Below are 23,604 nucleotides of genomic sequence, written 5' to 3'. Positions count from 1 at the left end.
ATAAATACATAGTTATGACGAAGAAAAGTATTGGAGAATAAGTGGCTATTGCAAAAAGAGTATAATTAGCAAAACTGGTATTCATAGTAGAAGGGAGGGGAGGTAAGATGCAGGACAAAGTTCAATGAACAATCAAAGGGGGTGAATGTGCTTGCAGAAATGCTTATGTATGTACATGCACACACGTATATGTGTTTATTTATACGTGTATGTAGATATATGTATGTGTAAAAGCTTCTATATACATGTGCGCACACACACACACACACACACACACACACACACACACACACACACACGCACGCACATGTAATCTGCTTTGATTACTTTACAAGTGGGAAACCTCAAAGCGAGGAAAACCCACGAAAAGAAAGGCTCCGAAAGCAAGAAACAGTCAAAGTAAATCCTGTAGGCATCAAGAGTGATGTCTCCAACGTCATGAGCAAAATGTAGTGCTTCACCAAGAGATGATTTGAAATAGGGGAAGTGGTCAACATAGGTGCCTTGGAACATTAAGGAGTTCCTATGGTGCCAGATGGCCCACAGAGTCCAAAATCTGACCCAGGTGAAGAACACCGCAAACTAAGAATGCGATGACCGAAGCACTCCAAAAAGCCAAAAGCGTCTGTGAAAAGAGCCGGAAGGAAAACGCAGCCGAAGAGCAGTCGACACTTGCCGAATGAAGGCTCTGGAGTGGCGACAACGCCATAGCAAGTGTGGCACGGTCTCCTCAGCTTCAAGGCTTTGGGGAAGTGGGAAGGTGCAATATGCCGAGTATGTAACACACTGCCAACAGGTAGAGCTCCCAACAAGCAGCGCCACAAGAAAACCCGTTCCTTCAAAGGTAGATGACTCTGCCAAATACGAGACATTGTGTGTTGCCACCACAAGGATGACTCGGAGAGCAACCACAACCGATTACCATGATGCACAATCCATATATCAGACTGAAGGATGGCATATACACTGCCAGCTGAGATGCAGTCCAATCTAGTAGTAGCCAGATTCCAATCAGAGAAGCGAAAGTCCACATCCAAAGGAGGAATGGGTGAGTAATCAGCAAGCATCCTTTGAATTTCCCGCCAAAGAGAAGAATAGTGAGGACCCAATCGAAAGCGGGACATTGCATCAGCAAACGAAAGAACATAACCCAAGCCATCAAGCACCTGATGCACCTGACAGATTCCTTTCTGGGCAAGAAAATATGCTTGGCGAGGAGACCGTTGAACCAAAGTCAAAGCGAAGGCCCTGCTCCAATGTATACTCTTCAAACGAAGAGGATTACCCACAGCGGATGGTCGACCATTCCAAGCCAAATGCGAAGTGACAACTTTCCAATCAACAATGAGAGAAGAAGTAAAGGGACATCCAGGAATGTGTCCTTCAAGCTTCCGAAAAACAACATCCCAATAAGTCGGTTGCCAATGACCAAAAGCTAGGGTGACAATGTGCGTACACAAATGTGTGACCATGAGAGCCTAGGGTTGCTGTTGCTCCACCAAAACTGGCAACAGCATAGCTTTCCGGGCCAAAAGATGACGTCGCAAGTCCAAAATATTTAACCCTCCAAGCCGCTTGGGAGAACACAGCTTGTCCATAGAGAGAAGCTGAAGACTCTTCTTGGTAGACGAGGTCCGCCAAAAATGCTCTAAAATATTGGACATGAGGGACTGCAAGCGCAACCGAGGCCAGGATAACAAAGGCAAGTAAAACTGCACATAAGCCACAAGGATGCATTGGACAACAATCCTGAGACGTACATGAAGTGGCCACGTGGACAGTTTCCAATGATTTAACTTGGAATGTAGATGTTGGAGCACCCAATCCAATTTTTGCATAGCCGATACATTCCAACCCAACGGATAACCCAAATGGCGAACCAGAACATGTGGAGTAACAATCTCCCCAGGCCATAATATCTTATGCCAGTCACACTCCTTCAGAGGCAATAGCTTGGATTTACAAAAGTTAACTTTGAGACCCGCTGCCAATCCAAACAAGTGAAGAGTATGCATAATTTGTTGTACATCATCATAGGGATTACGAGGCATAAACAAAGAATCATCCACATAGGCTTGACCAGCAAATTGCCATCCCGAAGGTAAAGACAGGCCATGTAGCCTGCACTGGAAGTCAAAGAATCCAAATACATAAACAAGGGGTGAGTAGCAATCGCATAGAGCAGAGCACTCAAAGGGCAGCCCTGTCTCACCGATCGTCCCAAAGGCCAAGATTCTGTAAGAGATCCATCCAGCAAGCCCGCAGAAGTGCTTTGTGCATACAAGAACAGCACGACACGGGATATCCTAGGCCCCAAATGCCAAGTGTTGCATGGTGCCCGCAATATAATCCCAAAGAACAGTATCAAAGGCCTTTTCAATGTCAACCTGCATGACCAATACATCCGGTCGAGTGTATTTTGCATATTCCATACCAATGATGACATTCGCGAGGTTATCAGTAATTTGACGTCGTGGAATGAAGCTGTATTGAGATTGATGCAAGCCTTCATGCAAAAAGCACTTGAGTCGGTTAGCTAGCATTTTTGTCATTAATTTATATACCACAGGCATAAGTGTAATAGGCCCCCAATGAGAGAATTCTTCACACAATGCATGCTTAGGTATCAGCTTGAGCAAACCTTCTTTCCAAGAGGAGGGTAGTTCCTGCTGTTCCCAAGCTGTATTCATCATGAACAACAGAGGCACTTCAAATAATCCCAGAAGGACAAGAAAAATTCCACAAAGAGGCCATCCCAACTAGGAGCTCTCCATCGACCCAAATCAAGCAAGCTGACATGCAATTCCGGCTCAGTGAAAACAGCCTCCAAGTCTTGAGCTTGCCGCATCGAAAGGATGGGAGTAACATGTGATAGAAACATGCGACGCGCTTGACAAGCTGCTCTCGTGGGAGAAGAAGGGGCCTCAAAAATCTTGCCATAATGAGAATGTAGGGCTAGTGCTAGCTCTTGTAAAGTGGAGGTCCATTCCCTTGACGGTAATTTAACTCTTCGTATAGCTTGAGACTGCCTTGAGTGATACAAATGCCGGAAAAATTGTTTAGAAGAACACCCTTTATCTGCAAAAGCTTGTTGTCGAGCTCGAGCCTTCCATTTGGCCAATTTCGGATTTTCTCTCATCATTGTGCCGTAACATAGCATGAGCAGAAAACAACTCATTCGCCAAGTGCATTAGTCTACTACAAGCATCCTTCGCTTGATTAACCCGTTCCCTTAATTGTGACAAATAATCCCTGCCATAATCTTGGATAACACATTGAACACGCATAACAAAGCGGAACCAGGCTATGTCCATATCAACATACATGTGGGAAATCAAAGGCGGGATGATATCTGAAAAGGCTCATGCTTGAGATAAGCATTATTGACATGCAAAGCCTCCTTCTTGGGCAGGCGATCATTGGCATCAAAAGAGCCAAAAGAAGCTTCAAGCATACAGGAAAATGATCCGAAAGACACATAGCATAATCAATCCTCAGCTTGCATACAAAGTCATCATACTGTTGCATGTGAAAAAGATACCAGCGATCTAGCCGAGCGTGATACATAGATTGAGCATTATGTTGAAAAGTGAATCCTTGATTAGTCGCATGCGATAGGGGCCACAAATCAAGCCCATTACATGTCATCATAAATTGATCCCACGATTGCCGTTCTGTATGAAGCATGTGAGAATGCCCAGTAGTATTATCTGCAAGGTTAGGTGCATTATTAAAGTCCCCACAGGGAAATGCATTAGAACGCCAACAATAAGAGGAGATAGTACTCCACAACCGTGCCCTATCTGCAAAAGCTGTGTATGCATATAAGCCTCCAAATTTAAAAACTTCTCCATTAACAATACATTGGATGACCATCCATCTCCCAGCCGGGTCGTTGAAAGCCAAGGTTGGGAAGAGTTCGTGTCGAACAAGTATAAGCACGCCAAAATAGCCGGCTGAGCCTGCATAAGCTATCCAGTAGCCTGCAAGGTAAGAGGTTTGTCCTGCAAATTGATGCTGGTTATGCTCCTGAAGAACCACAATATCCGCTTGACATGTATGTACATAGTGCCAAGTTAACTGCCACTTGTCGTGATTGCATAACCCACGTACATTATAGGAGATGCAATTCAAAGAACTATGCATTCTGATATGGTACACACACACACACACACACACACACACACACACACACACACTTACTTTTTTTTTGTAATGTCAGATTGAATTACAAATGGGAAACCTCAAAGCGAGGAAAACCCATAGAAAATATTACAAACAGTAACTCAGAAACAATCAAAGTAGAGCTGGTAATGGCTGATAGGGAGCTTGTCCAAGCCATAGGCAACTTGAAGAGACTGTCTAAGAGATATCTTGAAGAAAGAAACATATTCCACCTGAATCTGCTGAAACATGAGGGAATTCCATGCTCTCCACACTGGCCATAGTACCCAGAATCTAACCGAGCCGAAAAAGTATGCATACGACCGAAGCAAAGGCGGAAGCACTCCAAAGATCAAGAAAAATTTACCAAATTGTAAGCCAGGGAAATGCGAGCAGAGCTGAAGAGATGCTATCCACAAACTGTCGCGTACGAGAACAAGACCACAGTAGATGTGGAATATTCTCAATGCCTGCACCATAGCGAACGCATCGTGAAGAGGCCAATCTCCTAGAGCGCAATAATTTGCCAGTGCACGTGCACACACACGCACATCCCTACGACATTTATTAGTAACCATGCCCCTCCCTCAGCTCCATTGCCTGCAGCCCAGAGTTTTGTGCGGTCTTCAGCCTCGGTCTTCAGCCTACAGCTTCACACCTTATCAGCCCGCAGCCATAGTCTTCGTCTGCTCAACCTGCAGCTTTGAACTGCACCCATTTGTCCATTGGCATAGCCTCTGCTTATGCCCTGCGTTGTTGCAGCCCTTGCTAGTCTCTTTCACTTCGGCTGCTTCTTGCTTGCTAACCACACTCTGCATGCCATTCTTATATTTCAATAGGCCTTATCCACTAGCTGGCCACAATCTTATACAGTCATCAGGGTCTATAGGAGAGTGAATGCTGGTGTTCAGCAGCAACATATGATGAGCAGTCACAGAGACAGAGATAAACAAGTAGGCAACGGTACATCCTTGATTAGTGACAGCTAGTGAGATAGAGGCTACTGCCAATGTCGAGGGTGCTGAATGAGGACAATGATGATGGGCTGAATACGCTAATGCACCAGAGTGCTGAAATCTGATGCTGATAACAGGAATCTGCTAGCGCTAGGGTGCTCTAGGGCTGTGAGTGGAAAACACTAGTGCTGGTGCTGAAGCTGATGAAAAACGCCAGGCTGATCTGCTAATCTGCTGATGTTCGGAGCTTGGGCTGATCTGCTTCCAAAAACGCTAGGGACTGCTGATGGTTGAGGAAACGGTAGAGGGTCCTGCTGCTATGAGGGCGCTGATTGCCGATGAGAGCACTGATCTGATGATTCAGTCGAGCCAAGGGCTGCTTATATATGATCTGCAACTTTGGGTCGGGCAATGCCAAATCAACCCCACGACTTGGCCTTAAATGACACTTATTAATAAGTTATTAACTTATTGCTAAGAGGTGCTTCACATGCTAACACCTAGCTGACACCAGCCATGCTCATGTGCAATCAGAGGGTATACAAGTACGTAAAGTGCGGGACGTGCACGTCTTACGTACAGGCTCACAAAGGTGCCAAAACACTTCCTACGCTGTCCTAAACCCTAGAAGTAGGAGTTAGCTTGTCCACATGCACATAGGACTAAATGTGCACATGACATCCAACTGTCACACGGACGGGCACCACGTGTAGATTTCAGCCCTCAGGTGCATTAGCATTCCTAGATTTCAGCCCATCATCTTTGTCCTCATTTAGCACCCTCGACATTGGCAGTAGCTGTCATGCGGATGGGCACCAGCCAGAGTGAGCCCATGGACCATATTTAAAGGCCCTTGGCCTCTAAAAACAGTTTACATGAAAAGCAGTCAAGCTCAAAAGCTTATGGTCCAAAAGCAGCCAACGCCAATTGCGGAAATCCATATAGCTGCCACGTCAGCACTTGCAACGTAAAACGCGGAATTCTATACTGTGTGCCATGTCATCATGTCAACGCAAATTGTGGGGATTCAGTACAGCTACCACGTCAAGTTTCTAAGCTAGTGGGAACTCCTCTTTAAAAATAGGCCAGTCGGGTCAATGGCCTTCTTCAGTGAAACAAGCACATGTGTGTGGGCATGGCTACGGGGGGTCGGGAAGAGGGGGCTGTCCAGGAACTGTGTACAGAGATGCACATTGGCCCCAGGCCTCTGTAGAGGTAATGACAGGAGGGGAGTGCTCATGAAAGTGTTGCCATGCCTCACCCGAGTCCTGACTCAAGAATAGCTGATATAGATCCTGCTCTAGTCGAGCCAAAAATGCCCTCTTCTTCCGCCGCACTAGGCGTCAGAAGGCAATCCGTGACTGTTTGTGAGTGATGTCCCCCAATAGCACCTCCGTCTGAAGCCTAGCTTTCGTCTCACGACACTCCTCATCATACCAGCTGCTCTAGGGCATGCTCCCAGAACGTCGTCTCTACTCAGGCTGGGTGTGTGGGTATGCCTCTGCTGCTGCATCATGCAATGTCTGTGTCAATATAGTAGTAAGCTCCTCCAGAGGTCGCCTTGGCTCCTCGGTGCACAGCATCTGTAGATCCCATCTATGTAGACAGAGTCCATCTCCAGTGTAAAGGTGTAGCGAGTAGAGGTTACTATCCGTGGTATGTGTGCTACACTAAACTGGAAAGAGATGGTCATCGACACAATGGCATGATCTACTGCCATACCAATAGGTCTGGGTCCAACTCGAAGATCTTGGATACTAGAGATAAAGCTCGGTTGTGCCATGAAAAATCCACTGTGCTGGCTCCATGTGTGTGTGGAAAGCATGTAAAACCTCCCGCAATGGGAAATCTCTGTAGGCCATTCAAAATGGCCAATCCATGTGCAGTCCCCATGTCTATCAAGTGCCGTCCATACTCAATATGCTCCACATCTTGTGATAATCTAGATAGGCCCATCTCTATAGCATCCAACTCCCTCAACATCTCCTCTGAAGTATCATAAAATACTGTCTGGTGATGGGCTATTGTAGCATTGAAGTCCCCCAGGATGATAATGTTACCATCCCTAGAGAACTCCCATACGTCATCATCCAAAATAGAAAAGGGAGACTGTCCTTTGGGTGGTGCATATACTGACGTACTCGAAGGAAAGTAGCAAATAACAATGTAGAGGTATGTGCTTGTCTCTGCCCTCCATCTCACCCACATGTACCTAGCCTGCACATCCCTACGGGCAATGGCTGCAACTCCTCCCTGAACAAAGCTGCCACTCCCCGTGAGCTGCGTCCTCTGTGCTCTGATCGGGTCTCCTGTCTGCAAGTTGTCTCCCATCTTCATCCTTCACTTTCTTTCCTTGTGTTAGTGATTGCTTTTTGTTGAATGATGGTTCCTTTTACTTTTCCCTAGAGATAGGGGATGAGAGAATGCAATAGAGATCTGTGGAGGGAGAGAGAAAGAGAGACAAGAGGAGAGCGACACCCGATGGGTCCCAACCAACCCTCTCAAGGCCCCCCACACCGTTGCCGATGTGGTATTTGCTTTAGATTGCGTAAATGGAATGTATACAAAATGCAATATTCCTAGTGCAGACTCAACTGACTCGAATGATGACAATCATCTCGGTAACTCCTCAAGATGAGGCACCTCCCGGCTTGATTTGATGCACCTTTGGATCCCTCTCGATGTGGGATTGTGGATGGCCACCAAGGGGCTGATTGGCACTCCCGATGTGAGAGGAATGAAGGGCTGAAAACGCAGATCTCGACGAGGCCGATGATGGATAGCAATGGAGCACTCGATGCCGGCAAGGGAATGGCCGAGGGAGGCTCGATGGTCTGCCGAAGTACCGGAACGCAACAGAAACACGCCAAAGCAGCTTTCCAAGCCTTTCCGTTTCGGGGAGGAGGGCTGAAAACTGAAAACGCTAAACTGATCTGCTGCTGGCTGAAAACTGCTAACGCTAAGCTGATCTGCTGCCAGGCGCTATGGCTGAAATCTGAAAACGCTGGCCTGAGGGCTGATTGTAGAAAACTCTGGGGGCTGAGGGTTGATTGTAGAAACGCTAGCTGCTTCTGCTCCTTCACTTAGCGCTTTCTCAATTGATTTCTAGCGCTAGCTCCTTGGGCCCTTTTATAGGTGAGGTTTGCAGGTTAAAAGCTTATTAGGCCTTAGGTAGGGCAACTGTCCACCAACTTACCCAACAAATCAATCAATAAATTGATTTATTAAAATTGAGTCTGGGGGTTCAGTTTCGGGTAAAACTATCGCACATCCGCCCACCTGGGAATCCAATCGACGCGAGGAATGGCTCGTTGGATTCCTGTAACCTAAAACTATATGCTCGTCGCACCATATGCCCCCCTGTAGTGTAATAACATCTGTCAAAACGTGTATACAAACTATTTATGCAAGATGGTTCCAAACTAGAAAACCTAATCTAATGGACTTGTCCGGACATGTAGGTCCTGCGAACAGGCTCACAAAACTGTCGGTACTAATCCTCCTGAGATTCTAGACACTCCTATCTTGGAAGAAGGGGAAAACTGGCTCTGGGAGTCGAGAAGCATGTCCACGTGGAACATAGATACACGTTGTCAGGAGTTTTTTTTGAGCAAGGGATTGCGCATATGTACATACACATGCATGGTGGATCGAATAAAGGATTACCCAATTTCCATAGCCAGGTGGTTACGTGGGGCCCACATGTGTACAGGTAGGACATCATGTACATAGTGCAGCGATTTTCACTATTATCAATACTAGTGTGTTTTTTCTACAATAAGGAGGAGTTGGTAGCGCGTAAAACTTCTCGAGGAAGCTATCCGCGGGCCGACGACGTGATGTCAGCAGGTGCGTCAGATGGCATCTAGTGGCGTCAGGAGGGCGAACGAGGTCAATATTTGCACGCGGATGAGGACGGACACAACGTGGGTGTTTTCTGGTGAGAGTTATGCAGAAAGGTCATCATTAGGACCACTTTTTGGGGCCACTTCACGTGGTGGCGAGATGCATTATTGGAAAAAAGCTGAGTGCCAGGTGTGTGAATGATGCAAAAAGGTGACAACTATGCACTGCGAGGTCAGTTTTTGGCCTGTTCGGGGTCCGTTTGAGGTCATCTAAAAGGCCAAGGGTGCCCAAGTAATAAAGCTAAGTGTGGGAACTGAAAAAACTGAGAGAAGACCAGAAAAAACGTGGAGAAGAGAGGAGGAACAGCCGCAGGTGTGTTTTTGGTGTTTTTGGAGCCTGTTTTGGCAGTAAACTGCTCATCCGAGGTCGGATTTGAGCACTTTGACATTGTAGACTGGGGTTTTGGGCCGTTCCGGACGCGATGGCGCTGTCCATTTTGCCAAATTCCTCACTCTTTTCCTGCTGTTTTTCTGTGTAAGTTTCTCCTATGAGCGAAGTTTCTGCTCTAGTTTGTGATTGTATCTGGCTTATTTTACCTATATTGTGTGAGCTATTTGCCCCATTGGTGTTGGCCCAAGCTCAATTGTATCTAAACATCAGAAATTCTCCTCTTGAGCTGAGTTTTTTTGGGTGTGTGTGTGTGTGTGTGTGTGTCTCTGTGTGGAGTGGGCAAGTGGATAATCTCTCTCCTCTCACTCCATAGGTGTGTTTCCTGTCTCGGCCAGGTGTGTTGTGTAAGCCGAGTGGTGCCCCCTAGTGTGTGTGTATCTTCCCAAGAGTGTGTGTCGGGTCGTTATAGAGGCGGTCTGTGTGTTTTCATCCCGCTCACATTTCTTTTGGCGTCCCCATGGAGGATCTTCTTCGAGTACCTTCTGCTTCGAGCTTCAAGCTTCGAGATTCGGAATTACAGGTTGCAAGCTGTAGACTACATGTTACAGGTTACAGGGACAGGTACAGGTACAAGGACAGGTATAAGTGATTCACAAAGGTACAGGTAATTGGAGTATAGTGATATACTAGCAGTGGAGTCACTTGCAGTTGTTGTGGGTATGCATCATTTGGCCCTTGTTTGAGCGCATTTTCTGTTGAATTGTACGTTACTTGTGGAAACTGCCATTGTACACATTTGTGGAGCCATACTTGGTTTTATTTGGCAGTCCCAGCCATTTCTGAGACTTGGTCTGGAAGATAGTCATTTCCGAGACTTGACTATACGGGATTTGCATTAGCCTTCATGTGAGGGTCGATAGCGTGAGGTTTTATTGAGCTGGGGGATTCTCAAATGTGGAGATCCTTTCGGTGATAGAGGTAGCTGGAGCACCCTTTTTGTGTCCTCGCCATAGGCTATGTACTAGTGAGTCCTACTTGATGCTCGGGTTCTATTGTTGACAGTTTATGCATATATAGACAGTCTATATTTTGGGTTCCTACTGCTCTACTTCTGGGGAAACTCTATCGAAATTTTCCCAAGTTATGATGGCTGGTTTTTTGGTATTTTGAGCCATTTATGCTGTTATGTTGCTGAAATTTTGGCAAAATCAGAGGTTGAGTCAGGTGTGCCTTCTTGGGAGCTTCATGGTTGGCTTTGATGGATGATCAAAATGGCCCTCAGTTCACTCCTTTTCATTTAACTCAAAGAATTCAGATTAATGTTCATGTGTCCAGGAAGATATTTTTCCAGCAGCGCATAGTCTTTATGTTTGGGCCAAGAAGATTGAGAGAGATCCTGGAATGTCCTTTGCCTGTTGTCATTCCGATGATTAACTATGAAAACTCATTTGATGTGCATGTGTTTGTCCTTATCTAAAGCTGAGCTCCATTGAAGTTTTTGGGGATTGGGTAGTGAAAAGTTTTGGGTTCTTGCACGTGTGTTCAAAGGGGTTCTCAAAGCATCATAATTTGGGTAGCCATGGCTTTCTCTTATCCGGAGTTTCATGGAAGAAGTGATGAAGATGTGGAAGAATTTTTGGAAAAGATGGAGGTTGCCTGCATTAGCAACCAGATTCATGACCCTACGCAAATGTTACGTCTTCTCCAAATTTGTTTGAAGAGTGATGCACGAGCTTGGTCCAAAGCATTTGAAGAGGAGTTGCGTATGGCTGATCCACCTATAAGATTGAGTTGGGACAATCTAAGGCATGGATTGGAAGTGGAGTTTGTGAAGATAGAAGACCCTGACAAAGTGTGGCAAGAAGTACAGGCTTTAGTGCAAAAGGAAGGTGAGCCAGTAGATGCGTATATACGAAAGTTTTCATTGGCATGGGAGCGGATGTGCAAGGCTTTAGCACCACAGGTACCCCCGTCTGACATGATGAAGAAGGACAGGTTCTTGGTTGGTCTTTGGGAGAATATACGTTGGAGAGTGGAGCTAAAGAAGCATAGGACATATGAGGATGCACTAGAGGTAGCAAGGAACAAAGAGTGGAAGCTGAGGAAAATGAGCCAGTTAGGGGTGGAGTCTTTGCCCATGAGGTCTGAATTTCAGCCTATGGACTCGTTACAAGGTCGCATGCCAGGGGTTCATCACGAACCAGTGGTTCCTGTTACTACTCAGGTTATGCCAACAGTGGTCACTACATCAGTGCAAGATGATGGGCTAAGGCAAGACATGAGGCAAGTGGTAGATTTGATGAAGAATCTCAGCCTAAACATGCTAGGTCAAGTGGGAAATAATCGAGGTCGAGGGAGGTTTGCAAATCAGCCAGGAGGTGAAGAAAGGCCTAGGAATGGTGTTGGACAAAGCAATGGTAGGTTTTGGAGGCAGACGCCCACATGTTATAATTGTGGAGAGTTGGGTCACATCAGCCCGCAATGTGATAAGCCACCAAGGATGGGGGGAGACGTGTATCCATTGCCAAGACACGTGCTAACTAGGTCAAATGATTATGGCATCGAAATTAAGGGAGATGAAGGAACCAATTGATTAACCCAGGAGGAAAAGAGAAAGACAAGAGTGCTAAGTGTAGTCACCTTGGAGAAGGCATCAAAGCTAGAGGATACATTAGTGATGCCTATTGGGAAGAGGACGACAGAGGAAAAGGAAGGAAGAAGTGCCCCAGGTCCTAGTAAGAAGAAGGGAAAGAGCCATGAAGGCGAGGATGTCAAGGCCAAGAGGAAAAGAAGGGCTCGTCGCAAGTTTCATTTTTCAGATTTTCCACTAGGGGATGGGCAAGTAAGCTATGACTTAAAGGAGGATCTGACAAGCAGGAAGGCAGATGTTACTTTTGGGTAGCTTATAGAGATGGTGCCTAAGCTAAAGCGACAGTGGAAGAGGATAGTTAACCCAATGGAGAAAGAGCCAGAGAGAGGTTCAGTAAAGGTGTTGGCAATGGATGAGCTACCAGACATTTGTCCAATAGTAGATGTGTGGCATAAAAGGAAAAATTTGGGACAAGGTTATGTGGATGGCGGAGCCCAAATATGCGTCATAACACACTCATGCGTTGAGAAGATAGGTCTCAGATTGGCTGGGGTGTCAGGTTTTCGGATCAGATTGGCAAACCATCAAAAAGTAAAATGCTTGGGTGTTGTAAAGAGCTTAGAAGTGGAGGCATATGATGCAAAGGCAGTGGTTGATTTTCATGTGATGCCAGCAGGGTTGGGAGCATATCCTATTATACTGGGCAGACCATGGTTACGTGCAGTAGAAGCTGTTCAAGATTGGCGACATGGTACGATTAGCCTCTATGGAAAGACAGGTACCGAGAAGCTTTATAATATGGACACAAGGAAACGATTAGAGGAGCTTTATGAAGATGAGGATGAGTCTAGTGATGAAGGCTCTTCCACGGTGACAGATGAGGACAGTGATAGCACTACCAGCAGTGATGAGGATGCTGATGTTGCATTTCTTTTGATGGACAAAGAAATCCAGGAGATTGGTTTAGTTGCATTTGCGAATGAGGTTGAAGATGAAAGTGAAGGGCCTTATGAAGTGATTGAAGGGCTGATGCAAATCAAGGTTGAGTTGTCAAAGAAGCAGGAATTAATGACGCAAATGATTAGTGGAGACCTCTCAGCTATGGAGAAGGATATATATTTGCATATGCTGGCTAGTTTTCCTGATTTGTTCATTACTTCATATGAAGAGATCAGAGGGTTCAAGGGTGAAGAGATGCATATAGAGCTGAAAGAAGGTGCTAAGCCAGTGCGGCAAAGGCTAAGAAGGATGGGTCAAGAGCAAATGGAAGCCTTGCGAGAAGAGGTGGACAAGTTATTGAAGGCAGGGTTCATAGTTCCAGTGGAGACCACAGAATGGGTGAGTCCAGTTGTAGTCAGTCCAAAGAAGGATGGGAGTGGAGAATTTGTGTGGATTTTAAACCCTTAAACGCAGCCACTAAGAAGAACCCATATCCTCTTCCATTCATCGATCAGATCTTAGATTCAGTGGCAGGTTATGAGAGGTACAGTGTGTGTGATGGTTTTTCAGGCTATTTTCAATTGAAGATTGCTCTTAAAGACCGCACAAAGACAACTTTTATTACGCCATGGGACTGCTATTGCTACACAGTATTGCCATTTGGGTTGTCAAATGGACCTTCCTTCTATCAAGAGAGAGCAAATTGGGTGTTGGAACCATTCATTGGTAGTTGTGTTAAAGCTTTTATGGATGACTTCTGTGTTTATAGCAATAGGGCTGAACACCATGAGAAGCTACAGATGGTACTGGCTCGATATGATGAATGTGGAGGACAACTAAATCCAAAGAAATGTCATCTAGCACAGCCAAGGGTGAAGTTATTGGGCCATATGGTGTCAGAAAATGGCATTGAGACTGATCCAGATAAGGTGAAGTTTATTATTCTTCTTCCATCACCTATGAGTACGTAGCAATTGGCAACCTTTATACACAAAGTGAAGTACATGGCACGGTTTATTCCATTGTCTTTGCAGCTTCTTTATCCATTACAGCAAGTGGCAAAGCATGATCCATTGCAATGGGATGACAAGTGTGAAGAAGTGTTTCAAGAGGTGAAAGAGGTGTTAGGGGGGTTGTCAGCCATGCAGGCTCCTGATTGGGAGAAAGTGTTTTATGTAAATCCATCAGTAGGGGATGATGCCATTGGAGCCATGCTATTGCAAAAGGGGAAGGGCAGCCATTATATGAGGCCGGTGTATTGTGCAAGCCGAGTGAAGTTGGTAGCGGAGAGAAAGTTCTCGAAAGTAGAGCTAGTGATGGCCAGTGTAATATTTGCTTGTCGACGATTTCGTCATTACTTGCAACCACGGCCTTTTGTTTTCTTGACGAGTTATGCCTTTTTGCCACAGTTAATTAATGGTACTAACATGTCAAATGTGGTGAAGAAATGGGTAATTGAGCTGCAAGAGTTTGAGTTCTCTTTTCTAGTGGAAGATAGTACAAGGGCTACCCTAGCTGATTTGTTGACCTACAAGGAGAATCCCCTTATTGTTAAGGAAGAGGTGGTGAGAAAGGTAGTTGAAGAAGTGCCACAGATCAACAATGCACATGTGTTGTTCTTTGATGGTTCATACAGAAAGAGCCATGATGCAGCTTGAGGGGGTATAGCACTTTATGATCCAGAGGGGAAGCTAGTATGCAAGAGAGGGTTCAAATTGGATGCGCATAGTAACAATGAGGCTGAATATGCTACATTGGAAGCCGGATTACACATTTGTTTGAAGCATGGGGTTCGAAGGTTGAGCATAAAAGGTGATGCCTTGTTAGTGGTGAAGCAAGTGTTGGGTGTGTGGAAGAGCAAGAACACCTCATTGAAGGAAATGTGCTTTAGAATTAAAGGCCTGTTAAAAAAGTTTGAAGCATGGAGCATCAGACACATTGAACGTGCTCTAAATGGAGAGGCACATGAAGCAGCTCAAGGCATGATTGGGGAGCTATTCGTGTTGAGGACCAATTTACCTCTTTATCATGGCCGGGAAAGTTTGGCTCAAGAAGAGGAGTTTTTGCTAACAGGAATCATTCCAAAGGAGATTCAGAAGTCTAAGAAGTATGGCTTTGTGCGTAGAGCATACAGGTACAAATTGATTGGTGATGTCTTATACATGAAAGGGGCTGATCTCGTGTTGAGACGTGTACCTTGGCGGGAGGAGCTTTACAGAGTGTTGGAAGAGAATCATGAAGGCGCATGTGGTGGCCATTTTGCTCTAAAGATCACCTTGCATAAGATTTTGCAAGAGGGGTATGTATGGCCTAGTTTGCACAAGGATGTTCACCATTGGTGTAGGTCTTGCAATAGGTGTCAAGCATTTGGGAAGAGAGTGTTGAAGCCAGAGCTACGAAAAACCATTATGGCGTTTGATGTGTTTGAAAAGTGGGGGATTGATGCAATAGGCCCGTTACCTATCACAAGCAGGGGCAAAAGCTATATCTTGACGGCAGTGGACTATCTCTCTAGATGGGTAGAGGCTATAGCAGTAAAACAGATCACTGCAAAGGATGTGGCAAAATTTGTGTATGATGAAATATGTTGCAAGTTTGGGGTGCCATTAGAGCTACTTTCAGATAAGGGGCCAAGATTTAGAGCTAAACTGCTAGACTTCTTATGCACAAAGATGAAGATTAGGCACCAGCATACCACTCCTTATTACCCGCAGTGTAATGGCTTAAATGAAAGATTCAATGGTGAGTTGGTACAAATTCTTTCTAAAGTGACAGAGCACCAAGGAAAGAATTGGGATTTGGAATTGCCTAGTGCATTATGGGCTTACCGTACTTCGATGAAGACAGGTACATGGTTTACTCCATTTCATTTGGTGTATGGAAAGGAAGCACTATTGCCTGTGGAGGTAGAGTTGCCTGCGGTCAAGATGTTAGAGAAGTTGCTTGGGTCGCCTAGTGATGCATTCAAAGAGAGGCTCTTGCAGTTACAAGAGGTCCAGTTGGATAGGATGAGCGCATTGGAGCATTATGGGCAGATGTAGGATAAGGCTTTGGCAAAGATAAATGAAAAGGTTAAAAGTAAGGGTATCAAGAAACATGACTTGGTTTTGCGCTACAACAGTACGCTGGACAACACCTTCCAAAAGAAGTTTCAAATTAAGTGGGAAGGCCCTTTCAAGGTAGTGGAGTGTTTTCCAAATGACACATATCAGCTGGCTAACCTGGATGGTGTTCTACATAAGTCAAGGGTAAATGGATTGCGTCTTAAATTGTATCATGCTAGATTGATGATGGTGGAGCAAGATGAGCTGTCTGTGAAGCAAGCAATGTTGGTGAAGGATGAGAAGACCTGTGATGCGGCGAGTCTCATATCTCTCTTTGCTGCTGCTGATCATGAATGATCTAGCAGGCTAGGGGATGGGCAAATTATGTCAGGAGTTTTTTTTGAGCAAGGGATTGCGCATATGTACATACACATGCATGGTGCATCGAATAAAGGATTACCCAATTTCCATAGCCAGGTGGTTACGTGGGCCCCACATGTGTACAGGTAGGACATCATGTACATAGTGCAGCGATTTTCACTATTATCAATACTAGTGTGTTTTTTCTACAATAAGGAGGAGTTGGTAGCGCGTAAAACTTCTCGAGGAAGCTATCCGCGGGCCGACGACGTGATGTCAGCAGGTGCGTCAGATGGCATCTAGTGGCGTCAGGAGGGCGAACGAGGTCAATATTTGCACGCGGATGAGGACGGACACAACGTGGGTGTTTTCTGGTGAGAGTTATGCAGAAAGGTCATCATTAGGACCACTTTTTGGGGCCACTTCACGTGGTGGCGAGATGCATTATTGGAAAAAAGCTGAGTGCCAGGTGTGTGAATGATGCAAAAAGGTGACAACTATGCACTGCGAGGTCAGTTTTTGGCCTGTTCGGGGTCCGTTTGAGGTCATCTAAAAGGCCAAGGGTGCCCAAGTAATAAAGCTAAGTGTGGGAACTGAAAAAACTGAGAGAAGACCAGAAAAAACGTGGAGAAGAGAGGAGGAACAGCCGCAGGTGTGTTTTTGGTGTTTTTGGAGCCTGTTTTGGCCGTAAACTGCTCATCCGAGGTCGGATTTGAGCACTTTGACATTGTAGACTGGGGTTTTGGGCCGTTCCGGACGCGATGGCGCTGTCCATTTTGCCAAATTCCTCACTCTTTTCTTGCTGTTTTTCTGTGTAAGTTTCTCCTATGAGCGAAGTTTCTGCTCTAGTTTGTGATTGTATCTGGCTTATTTTACCTATATTGTGTGAGCTATTTGCCCCATTGGTGTTGGCCCAAGCTCAATTGTATCTAAACATCAGAAATTCTCCTCTTGAGCTGAGTTTTTTTGGGTGTGTGTGTGTGTGTGTGTGTCTCTGTGTGGAGTGGGCAAGTGGATAATCTCTCTCCTCTCACTCCATAGGTGTGTTTCCTGTCTCGGCCAGGTGTGTTGTGTAAGCCGAGTGGTGCCCCCTAGTGTGTGTGTATCTTCCCAAGAGTGTGTGTCGGGTCGTTATAGAGGCGGTCTGTGTGTTTTCATCCCGCTCACAACGTGCACGTGACATCCCCTCCTACTTAAGGTGAGGTACGGGTACCGATCTACATGGCCTCCTTGTATGAGGCTAGCAAATTTGGGGAGTCCGTGAAAAAACGCCTTGTCCACCCAAGCTACTTCATGTGTACCTGGATCCTTGAATTTGAGAAAATGTTGTTTCGCTTCCTTCTTATTGTCAAGTTGAAATGAAAACATTCAAAAACGCTTCGACTTGGTGACAATTATCTCCGGTGGTTCTTCTTTTGGATTGCTCCTTGGAAGCCCACCCTTGTGGAGGCAACTCGAAAAGTCCTCTTTGGAAACTCGTAGTGCCTCCTGTGGACGCTCAAAAGGAACGGCCTCGATCCTTGAATTTGAGAAAATGTTGTTTCGCTTCCTTCTTATTGCCAACTTGAAATGGAAACATTTGAAAACGCTTCGACTTGGTGACAATGATCTCCTGTAGTTCTTCTTTTGGATTGCTCCTTGGAAGTCCACCCTTGTGGTGGCAACTCCATAGGTCCACTGTGGAAACTCGCTGTGCCTCCTGTAGACCCTCCAAAGAAATGACCATGCGAGGTCTCGGCTTCCAGAATACGACCCTCCTTGTCTTGAAGGCCTTGAAATCCACACAAAATTGAAATGAGTTTGATTTCTTACGAACAAAGAGAAGTGGTAAAGAAAAATACCGTACCCCTGGAGGGCGAAGCCTCTTAAAGAAAAAATCACTTGGTTTTGGCTTCTCTTTATCTGAATAAGAAATTTTTTTACCTACGTGTTCCTCGTCATGCGAGTGGTCGGAGACAATGTCCATAGGTCGATGGGGAGGGTGTGTAGGCGAATGATGATCCTGGGAAAGTACGGAATTGACCTTGACAGACCCTTTACTATACATATCAGGAATACCCAAGTTCCTTGATGTGGGGTTGACAATGCACATAGATGAACGCCTCTTGGGCTCCGCGATGTAGCTCTCTGTTTTCCTGGACGTGAGAGATGAGAGGGAGAGAGGGAATATTGCTCTCACCTTGAATGAGGACGGGCTCCGACACATTATCTTTGATGAGAAACATGAGCTTCTCCCAATCGATAATAGGCTTGAACCTGCGAAACCACTCAATGCTCAAAATGATATCACATCCTGCAAGTTTAGAGACTACATAACGACGAGTAAATTGGGTTTGGTGAATGATCAACTTGACATCATCACATTCTTGAAAGATGGAAGCGTCCATGCCTTCAAAGAACCCTTGCACCGGGAGGGAGGGGATGGGAGAAGTCTGAAGACGTGCACGTTTCACAAGAGAGATATCGACCAGCCATTGGACCCTGAAGAGATGACCGTTACCCTCCTTGGTGGGAATGCTCGCGGGAAGCGGCTTCCCTTTTGGGTACGCCATGATCCACACTCGAGTAACGGAAGCGCAGGGCACGTCCATGTGGCGAAGTTCCTTGGTGAGGCTCTGCCCCGGTACTTGATGCTATGCATAGGCAGAGGGAAGGATAATGCCTTCCTTCCTATGCATACTATTATACTCCGATCCCTTTCGAGGGAAATGAGGTTATTCTCCTCGAGCGAAGCCAAATGAGCGAATAGAGCCACAGGGGGGTCAACCTCGCCAAAAGGAGGTTGGGAGATGAAAGGGAGACATCACCAACCTTAGCGGACGCCACATGTGAGCTGACGCCCTCCCAAGCGGGTATGGCATTTCCCATGGGTAAACCGCTGGGTTACAAGGGCAGTTTAGCGTGGTGAGCGATAAGCTACCTGGCGGAGGAAACTCCAAATGGAAGGCCGAAGCAAGTCCCGCAGTACCTGGGCCTCTGATCAGAGGTACTTGGTCCCTGTCACGCCCATTACTAATCAGCTAGATGTGTCTCTCAAGGGCACTGCCCTAAGAGTGTATATAATCCTGGCCTCTTGGGGAAGCAAAGCCTCACGTAGTCCAGGGGAAACTATTGACAAAAGCGTTTGCCCTAGGAGCTTGGGTGCATTCAGTCGCGGTCATTCTTCTTATGCATTTTCTTGATGGAGCGGGGGAGCGGGCGAGAGTGCCCAAACCCGACTCCTAAAACAAAACAAAACAAAAATGACCCTTTGACCATTAACATGTCCATAATATTTGATGAGTTCATCCTCTTTGAAAGTCCCCTCCTGCTTAGCTTCTTGCTATACCACACTCGTAGCATTCGCTTGAGGGTTAGAGTCAGAAGTTGACGTAGTAGAGGTTTCCTTTCGAGATTCTTTCTTAGGACACTCCCTTTTCATGTGATCTACTTCGTGACAATGAAAACACGTATGTTCCTTTGCATACAATGCTTGTTCTTCCTCACTTAATTGACCACCTAAAACTCCTTGAGAAATCTTTTCGTCTGGTGTGAGGTGAAGTTTATTAGCTTTTCCTTATCCTCAGATTTATCTCCCTTAGATTGAGATTGAGATGGAGAATTAGATTGGTGAGAAGAACTGGAAAAGTTCTTTTTATGGTTACTATTCCCATTAGAGTTCTTGTCCTTAGACGAGTCACGAAAGGAAGAGTTACCATTACCTGAGGCCGTCTCGAGATCACCCTTGTTGTCTTCATCTCTAACCTTTCCTCATCCGATTTCGGCAATTGTCCACCAAATTGCAACACACGGCTAGCATACGACATCGCAGGTTTACCTTGTTGAGACAAACCCCGAAAATCCTCTTTCAATCGCTTCAAGTACTGTGGAGGTAAGAAGCGAGTCTTTAGATTCTCCTCGAACTCCTCCCAACTACGCTCAAGAGGGGGAATGAGTAGAGACTCGGCATGAGCCACCTGATGGGCCTCCTCCTTTTCCATCCACTCATCCTCCCAAGTGATGGCATCACCCGTGAGATGCATGGAAGCCAAGAGAACTTTGTTATTATTAGACTTTTTAACAACTGCAAAATAGGATGTAAATTGATGTAACCATGATTAAATGTCAATAGCATCCATCTTACCGTTATACTTACTGAACATGATCTTCGCGGGAATTGGTTTATTGGTCGTCTGTGTTGCAATGGTCGCCTCTGCGATGGTCTTGGAGAGAGAGAGAGAGTGAAACCGGCCTGTTCAATCCAAAAAGGGCGGTAGACTTTACTTTAAACCTTGATTTAGCTTTCACCCATTATTAGTCGTCTATTTTACCTGTACTTTCAAGACACAACAAAGGGGAGAGGGATACAGGCTGCTAGATTGCACCTGTATGAGTAGACAGACACCAGATTGGCCCCTAACTTAGGCGCCCCTTTCGGTATTTCTTTATTGTTCAAAAGAGGGAATAAACGCTGTGGTTCCTACAAGCTGTCCCGCACAAACTCGGCTGAATTTCCACTGTTCCAGCCCGATTTCGGCAGCATAACTGTACTAGAACCCTTCACGGTCAGTATTCCCATGCATTGACCGACTTTCCCGACGCATACGGGCACTTTGCAAAACCTGGCGAGAATCTGCAGCACGCTGAATTCTCTGTTTTCAGCCCTGAAAATGCGCCAGATCGCCTGTACAGCGGTCCCCTTGCGTCCCCGAACCTCCTGGGGGTATTAGGGTCCGTTTAGGGCCAAAACCCTAAACCTGCAAAAATACACAGCAGGCTGTAATTCACTGTTTCGGGCTCCGTTCCGCGTGCCGGTCGCATCCCTAGCAAGTCCTCGAGCTCCCGCACCTGTAGGGCTACTTGCCCTTTGAATCGGACGAGATTTCTGGCGTGAAACCTCTCCGAATTCACCTGTACCTGCGGGGGGATTAGCCGCTAGCTAATCCAGTACCTGTGCAAGAGGCTCTTGCCTCGGCAATCGCGCATGAACCCACACAACTGTACATTGGTCAAATGAAGAGCCCACTAGAGGGGCATAACATACTGCCAAAGGGGAGAGAGAGGGCAGTGCGTAGCGTGCAGGGCATCACTCCTGGCACCGCACTGTGCATAAGAGGGAAAGCAAGCACTCCATAGCTCTTAACCTGTGACAGAGACTTGCAAAATGAGCCTCCCAACTATAAATCACGTTTTTGCCTTCTCTATAAGTAGTAAACTGGCCTCAAAGTGCCAAGTGTCACTCATTTGTGCATTTTCCCGCTTTAGACCCTCGGGTCTAAAAATATCTCACCTGCAGCCTCTGTTGACTTGGCCACAGAGTAACAAAATGATCCCCATGTCAAACTGCACGTAATGACGCGAAGACATTTTCAGGTCCCAAAATAGCAGTTCCCTAAATTTTAGGAGATGCTGCCATTGTATCTTTCTAGGTCATCCGACCCTCTTTGTACACTGCGGCCACATCCAGAACTGAAATGTAGCCTCTGTAGCAAAGGATTCCACTTTGGCTAGTCAATGACCCCACTTGGCTAACCATAGTCCTTGTCCAACCTTAGTGCTCTCTTGCCCTCAGGCCCGGACTCCCTCTGGACAGTTCCACACTAGCTATGCAATGCAGGGCAGTTAGATTTCCCGAGGGGTGTTTCCAAAAAGTGAAAGTAAATAGATAATAAGAAAGAAATCAACAAAAAGGATAGATAGTAGTCACACACTGGTGACATACCCCCCTCTTGAAATCTCAAACGTCCTCGTTTGCATCTATGTCGTACAAGCTCCTAGTCAACATTGATGTATTCAACACCTGTCGACACATGTACGACACATACATGCTCATTGTCAACCCTGGTGTATTCAACACCTCGTCGACTCATGTATTGCCTGCGTGTGAACCCTGTCCCAATGACATAGTGGTAGCTTCACACTCTGCCATTGAATTGAGTCACTAACTTTCCAATGACAAACTGGTAGCTGCACATTTTGCCACTGTCTTATAGTACACGTTGGATCCCGTAACACTTTCGAGCATACCCAAACCGACAGTTTAAGAATGCAGTTACACATGTACTCTTCAATAGAAGCAATCACTGTATCCTTGACAAACTGACAAGAAATACTCACTTCTATAGCACTAATCAAACTTTTGGACATTCCATAAGAGCAATTGCCAAACTGACAATCTGTACAGCTCTAACATTCATGTAACAGGTATTTGATTTGAGCTCACTTTAAATACCTTGTACATCATTTGTTTCAGAAGCCATTGTCACACTGACAATCCATTTAGCTTTGAAACTCAAGGGGTCAAGGTAGGTTGCAAATCGAAGGCTTCCAGGTAAAGTGATAACACAGTTGGTGACTCTGCAAGTTCACCTTCTTCCATCCACTTAGCATCCATTGGTGGATAGTTTCTGAACTTTACCAAGTAACGCCTAGCAACCTTGCCTTTCACTTTCCTTTCTTTGTGTGCCAAAATCTGTTCAGGGACCAAGATCTCGTCAAGTTCCTCGACTTCCGGCTGATCTTCAGCTGGCATATCTTCTGGCACATCACCCACATAGGGTCTGAGAAGACTCACATGAAACGCATTGTGAATCTTCCAACTGTCAGGCAATTTCAGCCTATATGCAACATCACTGATTATGTCGCATACTTGAAAAGGCCCATAGTAACGCATGTTGAGCTTTGGAAACAGTCTTTCCTTGCCCTTCATCTTCTTTAACCTTGCCTTTTCAAAGCGTAAAAGCACCCAATCACCAAGTGAATATACCACTTCACGACGGTGACGATCAGCTGCTTTCTTTTGCTTTGCCTGAGTCCTTTCTAAGGCCACTTTGACCTTCTTGTACATTTCATCCATGTCCTGAACATACTTATCTGCTTCAAATATCTTGTCCTTTGTATGCAGTATGGGAGGAACTTTCTTGCCACCTTCAACTATCTCAAAAGGTGCCTTGCCAGTTGATGAATGCACTGTATTATTGTATGCATACTCCACCAATGGCAAATACTGCTCCCACTTTCCTTTATGCTCTGACACATAGCACTTCAGCAGATCTAGGACAGTAGAATTTGCCTCTTCTGACTGCCCATCTGTTTGAGGATGAAATGACGAAGAGAATTTGAGCGTGGTACCCATATTCTCAAACAAGCCTCTCCAGAACAAACTAGTCATGCGTGGATCACGGTCGCTAATAATCGACTGTGGCATGCCATGATACTTGAAAATATTGCTCATAAACAAGCGTGCCATCTGATCTGGCTTTATCTTCTTCCTGACAGGAATAAAATGAGCCTGTTTGCTGAATCTGCAAATAATGGTCCAAATACCATCATTTCC

The 23,604-nt window shown here is 45.7% G+C and overlaps 1 protein-coding gene across 1 annotated transcript in view; it reads left to right on the top strand.

The window, feature by feature from the left end:
• LOC147453952 (GABA transporter 1-like) overlaps positions 1 to 23,604 on the top strand; it is a 195,583-nt gene that overhangs the window by 70,329 nt on the left and 101,650 nt on the right. The window lies entirely within an intron of this gene.

Source organism: Adiantum capillus-veneris, chromosome 7 (genome assembly GCF_014529385.1).
Source record: "Adiantum capillus-veneris isolate H3 chromosome 7, ASM1452938v2, whole genome shotgun sequence".
Lineage (NCBI taxonomy): Eukaryota > Viridiplantae > Streptophyta > Polypodiopsida > Polypodiales > Pteridaceae > Adiantum > Adiantum capillus-veneris.
Note: the sequence above shows the minus strand (reverse complement) of the source record. Positions and strands in the feature narration are given on the sequence as shown.